At 42.7% G+C, this 10,228-nt stretch overlaps 1 pseudogene; it reads right to left on the reverse strand.

The window, feature by feature from the left end:
- Positions 1–8,898: 8,898 nt before the first annotated feature.
- On the reverse strand, positions 8,899–9,016 carry LOC124557174 (annotated as a pseudogene).
- Positions 9,017–10,228: the final 1,212 nt, after the last annotated feature.

The raw sequence follows: 10,228 nt of genomic DNA on the forward strand, positions 1-10,228 counted from the left end.
CGGATTAGAATCACACAGCATCAAAGGTTTAGTACTTAACATGTAAAACTTTACTATAGTGTTAAGATTTTATGAGTTGATGAGAAAATAATTGTAATATTTAATGTAGTCAACACAATATCTTAATACGGCCAGTAGAAACTATTTTCTTTTCTTTTTTTTTTTAAAAAAAGAACAATATGTTGAGATTCATATCCACGCAAAAATCAGTACTTCCGTTTCAAAAGTAATGCTGCAATGGTAATGTTGACAAAGTTTAGAAGTTCTTTCCAATTGGTAGTAGTATAATTATTATTACAAAATACGTATTTTTGTATAAAAATACTCTAGTATTTTAAAACTTTTTTTTTAAAAATTCGACTTCTGAATTTCCCGGTAAAATGCACTGGTCACGTAGCCTTGCTATGGCGTCACTACTCAGTAAGATGCTTGTCAGAGTCTATAAATCTTAAGGCATCTAGTTAGTTCCCAGGAATGTCTTGTTAGCAAATAAAATTATAAAATTATCCGAAAATGATTTTGCCAAGCTTCAAGAACTGAAGAATCCGCTTCTGCCGACGGTAAGTGGGCTATATATTTTTATTGGTCTCTGGCTGGCTGAAATGAAGTACGGAAGGAGTAGACTTTCAACGAAATCGACTTACTTCAAACTGATAAAATTCTGTTAACAATTTTTTAAATCTCAGCTACATTACAAACTGAAGTGCCATGCGTTTGACCGAATGCCACTGGAAATATGACTCACTGAGCGTGAGGGCTTGAGAGGTAAATGCTGACTGTACGTCAGCTGTCTACGGAAAAATTCAGCCAAATAAGCCCATACTCCCATACACAGTAATAACGTCCATATATTTCACTATTATAAGAGGACCCGCACCACAGTATTAAAATAAAGATTTCTTACGAGGGCGTACTGAAAAGTAATACGTCCGAATTTTTTGCATGAAAACTCTTCAAGCTTTTTAAATAAAACAAACCTTACGAACATTCTGCATCTTTATTCTTCGTTTCTATGTATTTATTTCTCAACAGTCAGCCTGGCGACGAACACATTTCTCCGAACGAGAGATCAGTTTGTTGATACCGGCAGTATAGAATATGTGTATTTGTTCAAGGAGCCACAACTTAACTTCTGCTTGCATCGCATCTTCACTACCGAAATGAAGTCCGCGAAGGAGTCGTTTAAGTTTTGCAAACATACGGAAATCGAATGGGGCCAAGTCGGGACTGTATGGAGGACGATCGATGACAATGACTCCAAGGAGTCAGATTGTTGGAGATGTCGCAGCGCGCGTGTGAGCTCTGGCATTGTCATGCTGAAGGAGAGGGCGCTCCATGTATGGAAGAGCTCTTCGGATTCTAAACTCGATTACAGCACGCTGTTTCTCACGCACCGATGTACACTACTGGCCATTAAAATTGCTACACCAAGAAGAAACGCAGATGATAAACGGGCATTCATTAGAAAAATATATTATACTAGAACTGACACGTGATTACATTTTCGCGCAATTTGAATGCATAGATCCTGAGAAATCAGTACCCAGAATAACCACCTCTGGCCGTAATAACGGCCTTGATACGCCTGGGCATTGAGTCAAACAGACCTTGGATGGCGTGTACAGGTACAGCTGCCCATGCAGCTTCAAAACAATACCACAGTTCACCAAGAGTAGTGACTGACGTCTTGTGACGAGCCAGTTGCTCGGCCACCATTCACCAGACGTTTGCAGTTGGTGAGAGATCTGGAGAATGTGCTGGCTAGGGCAGCAGTCGAACATTTTCTGTATCCAGAAAAGCTCGTACAGGACCTGCAACATGCGGTCGTGCATTATCCTGCTGAAATGTAGGGTTTCGCAGGGATCGAATGAATGGTGGAGCCATGGGTATTAACACATCTGAAATGTAACGTCCACTGTTCAAAGTGCCGTCAATACAAACAAGAGGTGACCGAGACGTGTAACCAATGGCACCCAATACCATCACGCCGGGTGATACGCCAGTATGGCAACGACGAACACTCGCTTCCAATGTTCGTTCGCTGCGATGTGGCCAAACACGGATGTGACCATCATGATGCTGTAAACAGAACCTGGATTCATCCGAAAAAATGACGTTTTGCAATTCGTGCACACAGGTTCGTCGTTGAGTACACCATCGCAGGCGATCCTGCCTGTGATGCAGCGTCAGGGGTAACCGCAGCCATGGTCTCCGAGTTCATAGTCCATGCTGCTGAAAACGTTGTCGAACTGTTCGTGCAGATGGTTGTTGTCTTGCAAACGTCCCCATCTGTTGGCTCAGGGATCGAGACGTGGCTGCACGATCCGTTGCAGCCATGCGGGTAAGATGCCTGTCATCTCGACTGCTAGTGATACGAGGCCGTTGGGATCCAGCATGGCGTTCCGTATTACCCTACTGAACCCACCGATTTCCTATTCTGCTAACAGTCATTGGATCTCGACCAACGCGAGCAGCAATGTCGCGATACGATAAACCGCAATCGCGATAGGCTACAATCCGACCTTTATCAAAGTCGGAAACGCGATGGTACGCATTTCTCCTCCTTACACGAGGCATCACAACAACATTTCACCAGGCAACGCCGGTCAACTGCTGTTTGTGTATGAGAAATCGGTTGGAAACTTTCCTCATGTCAGCACGTTGTAGTTGTCGCCGCCGATGCCAACCTTGTATGAATGCTCTGAAAAGCTAATCATTTGCATATCACAGCATCTTCTTCCAGTCGGTTAAATTTCGCGTCTGTAGCACGTCATCTTCGTGGTGCAGCAATTTTAATGGCCAGTAGTGTAATTACGTTACACACCGCCATATTACCCGCTACAGTTCGGAGCCCTCTGGCGGCAGAGGGCTAGAAATATGTAGCCATAAAGAATATAGATGTAGAATGTTAATAAAATTTGTTTTATTCAAAAAAGTTTGAAGATTTCTGGCGCCGATAATTCGCTGGCGTTACTTTTCTGGACACTCTCGTATTTTAAAATTTCGTGGTGCTAACCAGTAGGCTGCAGGGTAGATGGCCTGGCCGTGGATACCAATCGTCTATGTTTCCCCGAATTCTCAGAGAAATTGCAGCGCCATTCAGATGCTGAAGACTCTCTCAGATAGACGGGCTTCCTGTGTGCAGGCCCTGGAAGTTAGGTGCGTGGTAGCCTGTCGCTCGCTGCCTCTCGCGCTGTCTCTGTTTGCGCAGTGAGTCACAAGATCTGCCGCTGTTTGTCCGGATTCTGTTAACCTGGACCAATATACTGCTTGCAAGGCTATAGCTCTGCCCTGGAGATCATGTCTGGGGTAACCAATAATGAAGTTTCATAAAACCGTGTCATTTTTCGAATTTCATTATGATCTTATGGTGATTGTTTTCAATGATTGTTATGAGTTAAGTTATGGGTTAGCAGTGGGCCGGCATGCCCTCGCGCCTTACAACACGACTAACGTGATTTATCCTTGATAACAGAAGAGTTCTTAGCAGAACTTGTTCTCGCGTATTTTCAGCTACTTCTAAAAACTGTCAGATAGTGTATAAATCCAACTGTATTTCACATGCGAAATTAGGATAGTGCGAACACTTTCCCCACATCTTGATACACTCTTTTAACGGTTTTGTTTATAGTTTACAATTCTTCGTGCAAACTCAGTTTCACAGGAGAGACAGATAGTCAGATCCTAAGATTTTGTTTCACAGAGTGATGGAGGGCGGTTGTGACGTGGCAATAGTTTACCGTTGTAGTAACAGTTACCGAGTCCCACACAGGTTAGTATCGACAAATGGCTTGAAGTGCGAAGCGTTTTACATTACGGAGGACCAGGGCAGATTCTGTTATATGACGCTTCGTTGGATAGCAACATTCATGTTATGGTTGTTTTACGCGCAGCCATAAAATCTTTACAGCATTATTCACTGTTCACAAGATATTCAGTTCAGCGGTTCTAATACTGCACTGGGTAGAAAACGACCTAGAAATGTAGCAAAGTCAGAATAAAATTAGTACTCTTTGAGAGCTGGGGTTATTCGTCAGCTGTAGTGGGGTTGTTGCTGGACACTCTAGTTGTTGTAAGTGTAGAAGATGGACGTGCTCATCGGATTGATATATTATAACATTTGCGGTGCAGATTAGACTTCGTCCATGTTCCTTACAATAAGATGAATTTGTGAAGACCATGAGCGTAGTCTGTATTGCTGTGGTGCTGTATTCCGTCAAACCTCCGAGGATGCGCCGAATCCTAGATAGTGGTTCGGTTAATGTCAAATAACACTTAATATGAATGAAAAACATACGACATTCGTGTAATATTCTACAGTATGTATTATTTAACCAACAGGCTTTAGACTGCTAGGCCACCAATATGTACGACGATAAATATGTATGGCTGCGAATTTTTGTGATCTCAAACATTTTAAACTTGGACATAAAAAAATCTCTCAAATGGCTGTCAAATATGACAGTTATTGAAGTTCGACATAAGCCTAAAGTAAGAAGAATTATTTCCATGAAAGGGTGAAGTAAAACTATTTAGCGTAAATGAAATACATAATATTTTATTAATGAACTACATGACAAATTACAGCAATGTTTCAGAGAAGGAAAGTAAATCGATCAAAATTTCTTCTCCGAACAAGTGTTATAATTTGTCATGAAGTTCATTAAGTCAATGTATTATGATCTCCGTAAGACTTACTCGTATAGCGTAACGGGCAGCGCACTAGGTTGCGAGATACGAAGGTCGAATCGGCGTGGTGAATCAGCTATCATGGATGGTGAACGGGACAATTTGGTTTTTAGGCAGTTTCTCAAGGTCTTTTAGGGAAATACTGCGCTGGTTCCGAATTTTCACCTCACACAACACGATACACTAACAGTTAAAATACGATCATACACAGAATAAAGTTTACGCAGATCACACAGAGGTGGCGCACGTTGTTTGCCTCCCCTGGGTAACTGATGACAGCGACGACAGGAAGAGCATCCGAATGCAAAGGTAAATAAAATAAATTTGATAAATGTTTGGTATAACTGACGCCGTATTAGGTGGAGTTAACGCGAAGAAAAAGAATATATTTCATCAAATACAAATAGTTTCCCTTAAATTTTTATCCGAATAATTCTTCTCGCTTAAGTCTTATGTCGAACTTTTATGGTTATGGTATTGTACTGCCAAATGAGAAAAAAATCTGATTGCACAAAAATTCACGGACAAACATATTTGTCTTTTTATCTGATGGTGGCTAACAGCCGAAAACAGATTAGTTAAATAATAAATATTGTAGAATGCTACAAAAAAAGATGCATCACGAAGGAATTAGGCGAACTGGTCACAAACAGGTATCGACATAATATGCAAAATAGTACATTTGAGTGGCCGATGGATCAACGTGTGACGCTGCAGCGAAGTTTCACCGCGCATGTGGCTAAGATACTGCTGATTTTGACTTGCTGTACCTGTTTTGTGACTCACCATCTAATTTCTTATGATGGTTCGTATGTCCTCTTAGCAGCTGTGTCTGGCTGGGGCGAGTGAAATAACCAGTAGCTTGTACATAATAGTATCCAACAACCCCCCCTCATCACCACACACCGTTGCCACGTGGAGGCGGCCTATGCTAGTATCCGTCTTTTTTGTTCATCTTTCATATCTTTAGTTTATTGTCTGCAATTTTATTTACCATGGAAATATTGGGCGACTCGCGTGCTGGTGATGAAATGATGATAATGAGGACAACACAAAACCCAGTCCATGAGCGGCGAAAACCTCCAACCCGGCCGGGAATCGAACCGGGTGCCGCTACATGGGAGGCAAGCACGTTACCACTTTTTTTAAAATCTCATTTTGTTCGTTATTGTTCGTTCTATTTTTTCGGAGCGGACGCCCAATAACGCTTGTTCAAGTGCATCGTTCATCCATTGACTCAGTATTTTATTACAGAGTACATCTAATCCTCTGACCGGACACGCTGAGATACCGTGCAGGCACTAAGCTAAGCAGGCAGACATCAAATAAATGTTAAGAAGAAGAGAACAGATGACAGGAAAGGGTGATAACTGTTACATCCATAACCTTAATACTATTACAATCTTTGAATAATATTATAATTTAGTCTTAAGTGCTGACATATGTGTTATCCTTATAGACATGTTTTCTCAGTGCTAACTAATATTTGCAGACAGATAGGCTTACAGTTTCATCTTGCTTTTGAAATACTGTTAGTGATAATGTTTCCTGTCAATAAGTCTCGATAATTATCCTAACTTGAATCTAAAAACATATTGTATAGATGAGCAGTGCTCAATTACAATGTTCCCTGCTTACTTTATATTCTATAGGTGTGCAGTACTGATTTACAATGTTACATGGTATAAACTTTTATTTTATATTATTATACTTTTCAGTAGCTGAACATTTATAGTGATAGCTTCTGCAATAATAGTACTGAGTTGTAATGTTTTCTAATAATAATACAAACTTTCATTTTATATTATTCTGCACTTTGTGGTATCTATTCTAGTCATTCGTTGTTCGTCTACGTCGTCGAAATTCTTCAAGTGTCAACTTTGAGATAATGTCTGTTAACGTGTTTGATGTTCGCCAATATTCAGTGTGTTTGACTATATTGTATAGTCTTTGGTCTGCAGGTAAGTTGATGACATTCGCCTGTCTTGTGTCCCTGTAATTTCTACACTGCATAACCAAATGCTCTGGGGATTCTTCTTGCCCACATGTGCATGTTGTTGTCTGCTTTTAGCTCATGCGATGTAGATGAGTTGGATACGGACCATGCCCAATCAAGAAATGAACTTTTCCACGACTTGGGTATATGTGGTTCATCTTTAGCCTCTCCCTGATTCTGGGGAATATTTTATATACCTGTCGCCCGTTGTCAGTTGATCCCCATTCTGTTTTCCAGGAGGCAATCCGCCACCGTTTTAGGTGGTGCTTGTTTTCGACTGGTGCATCTGTTTTGCAGTTATCTTAAGCCAGTACATCGCAGTTCGAAATTTATTTGTAATGTCTGTGGGGTAAAAAGCCCGCATCACTCATAGAACATCCACTGAAGTGGTGCTAAATGCTTCAGGTAGAACACTCCTTTGACCGCGTACGACGGCTGTTTTGTTCGTGACAACGGACAGACGATGTGCCCATGTGCTGGCTGTAAAGATTTGTATCGACTCAAAAAGAGCAGAGTGATATGTTTTTGTTGTTTTTAGTGAGACTCTGTATTGTTCTGTATTGATTCGTGCTAGTTTGTGTAAAAAAAATTCTGCTTTTTCTGTTACAATACTGATACGCTGATTAAAGTTATGTCGTTCATCAACGTGCACCCCCATGTATCGTGTGAATGTTGTTCTTTTGATGATGGTATTCAGAAGTTTAGTGGAAGGGTCTCTCTCCGCAGAACTTTTCATTAAAATGTATGTGGTTTGGTTTGTGCTATCGTGAGTTTGTGTGGGTTGCACCATTGTAAAACCGTTGATAGTGCACTACTAGCCCTTTCCTCTAACTATAATGTTGCCTTTGCTGAAATTACGACAAGTAAATCATCAGCGTAGGCCACTATACCATAAATTCTATTGTCGGCGTCCATTATCTGTAGGTATGGCTCAGTGCTGATGTCCCAGAAGATGGGTCACACATTGATCCCTGTGGGCAAAGATAGTAAACAGGGGACTTGTCGATACCAGGGGATAAAATCTTTACGAATTTCACTTCGAGTACTCAGTTTGACAATAATTAAGTCTCGCCGACTCCAGGTGTCAGCAGTTGAGAGGAGACGTGTAGCTGGCCACAGTGTAGGTAGTTGAAGTAATAGGCGAATCGCTCGACATTTGAATAGGAGCGACGCCACTATTCGACGATGTTAGCAGGAATGGGTGAACCATGGCCGAACACAGAGTCAAGAAGGAAGCGGTCGGTCTAGAGAGACGAAGGAACGTGAAGGCCGAGCAATCGTCAGAGACGCACTCAGAGCCCCGAATTCGTCATTATCATCGATCCGACGTTCAACTAGTACTTCAATGACCACAAGGACCATTAGTAGACTGCTGACAGAAAGGGGGCTGAGATTAGGCCTTTTATTTCCTAGACTGGAGTAGGATTGTCTTCAGTGAAGAGTCCCACTTCTAACTGAGCTCTGATGACCAGAGAAGACGTGTCTGGACACTCCCCGGATAATGATGAGATACCAACCTGACTGTTTCCCGCCATACGGACCGACAACCGGCAGTGATGGTCTGGGGTGCCGTTTGATTTCATAGCAGGAAGCCTTTGGTTGTCATTCGCAGCACCCCTTACAGCACAGCGGTACATCGACGATATTCTACGCCCCGTTTTGTTGCCCTTCATGGCAAGCCATCCTGGGCTTACATTTCAGCAAGATAATATCCGCCCAAGGTTTCTACTGCTTGTCCAAGTTTTTGCCAAACCCTACCTTGGCCAGTAAGGTCGCTGGATCTCTCCCCACTTGAGAACATTAGGAGCATTACGGTCAGGGCACTCCAACCATCTCGGGATTTTGACGATCTGAAGCGCCAATTGGACAGAACTTAGCACGAAAGCCCTCAGGAGGACATTCAACAACTTTATCAGTCAATGTCATGCCGAATAACTACTTTCACAGGGACCAGAGGTAGACCACCGCGTTATTGACTTGTTCAATTTCGGAAGCCCTTTCTCTTGAATAAGCACTCCGTCTTCAGGGCACAAGTGGCCCATCGGGACCATCCGACTGCCGTGTCATCCTCAGCTGAGGATGCAGATAGGAGGGGCGAGTGGTCAGCACACCGCTCTCCCGGTCGTTACGAGGGTTTTCTGTGACCGGAGCCGCTACTATTCGGTCGAGTAGCTCCTCAATTGGCATCACGAGGCTGAGTGCACCCCGAAAAATGGCAACAGCGCATGGCGGCCTGGGTGGTCACCCATCCAAGTGCCGGCCACACCCGACAGCGCTTAACTTCGGTGATCTGACGGGAACCGGTGGATCCACTGCGGCAAGGCCGTTGCCCTTCTTCTTGAATAAATCATCAAAATTATTGAAATTGTAATCATTTGTTTGTCTGTACATGTACATCACATCTACCGATTTCCATCTCATTCTAAAATCCTTCGTGGTGCGCCGTTTTTTGTGACTTAGAATGCATTTCGTGCAGCAATTAGTCAGTAATTTTTCATCACTATCACCTATACTGAGACAATTGAATGGTATAAAACTATTCACACAACAGAATATACAGGGCGTCCGAAAAGTCTTTCCCTGATTACATAAATTGATAACTCAGGCTAGAAGTAAGATACAAATATGAAGCTGGTGTCTAATTGTTTACAAACTATCAAAGTTTTTTTCACAAATCAGTAAACTTCCACATGAGCACCCTTGGTAGCATGTAGCACATCTAGGCGATATTCAATTTCCGTCCACACATTAGCCAACATCACTGGAGGGATCGATTCAACGACTGTGGTTATCCGTTGCCACAGGGTTTCAAGATCTGGTACACGTGCTCAGTAGACCTCGTCTTTGACATAACCCCATAAAAAGAAGTCTAATGGGGTTATGTCAGGAGAGCGTGGAGGCCAAACCGTTGGCCCATCACGACCAATCCAGCGCCCAGGAAAGGTCATATCGAGATAGGCACGGACGTTCAAACCCCAATGAGGTGGTTTACCGTCTTGCTGAAATAAGACATCGGGGTGATACTGAAGCATTTGAGGAACAGTATACAGTTGCAACATGTCCAGATACACTGCAGATGTGATGATAGCCTGAGAGAAGAAGAATGGCCCGATAATTCGATCGTGCAATAGCGTGCACCAAACATTCATCTTTGGGTTGCCTCTGGTGCACTCCATGACCTCGCCAGGGGGTTGTGAACCCGAAATGCGCACATTATGGCGATTCACTACTCCACTGACAAAAAAGGTCGCTTTGTCGGAAAATGCAATTCGTCTGAGATAACCATCATCGTCCTCAATACGTGATAGCATTTCGACCGCAAAGTCATATCGACGTGTACTGTCATTGGGCAACAAGGCCTGAACGATTTGCACTTTGTATGCACGAAACAATAAACGTTCGTGTAAAATGTCATGGAGAGAGCTTTTTGGCATCTGTAATTCACGTGAGGCCCTGCGCACCGATTTCTTCGGACTTCGCAGAAAAGACTGCCTTACAGCTTCCACCCTGTCTACATCTACATCTACATCTACATAATTACTC

Source organism: Schistocerca americana, chromosome X (assembly GCF_021461395.2).
Source record: "Schistocerca americana isolate TAMUIC-IGC-003095 chromosome X, iqSchAmer2.1, whole genome shotgun sequence".
Taxonomy (NCBI): Eukaryota; Metazoa; Arthropoda; class Insecta; order Orthoptera; family Acrididae; genus Schistocerca; species Schistocerca americana.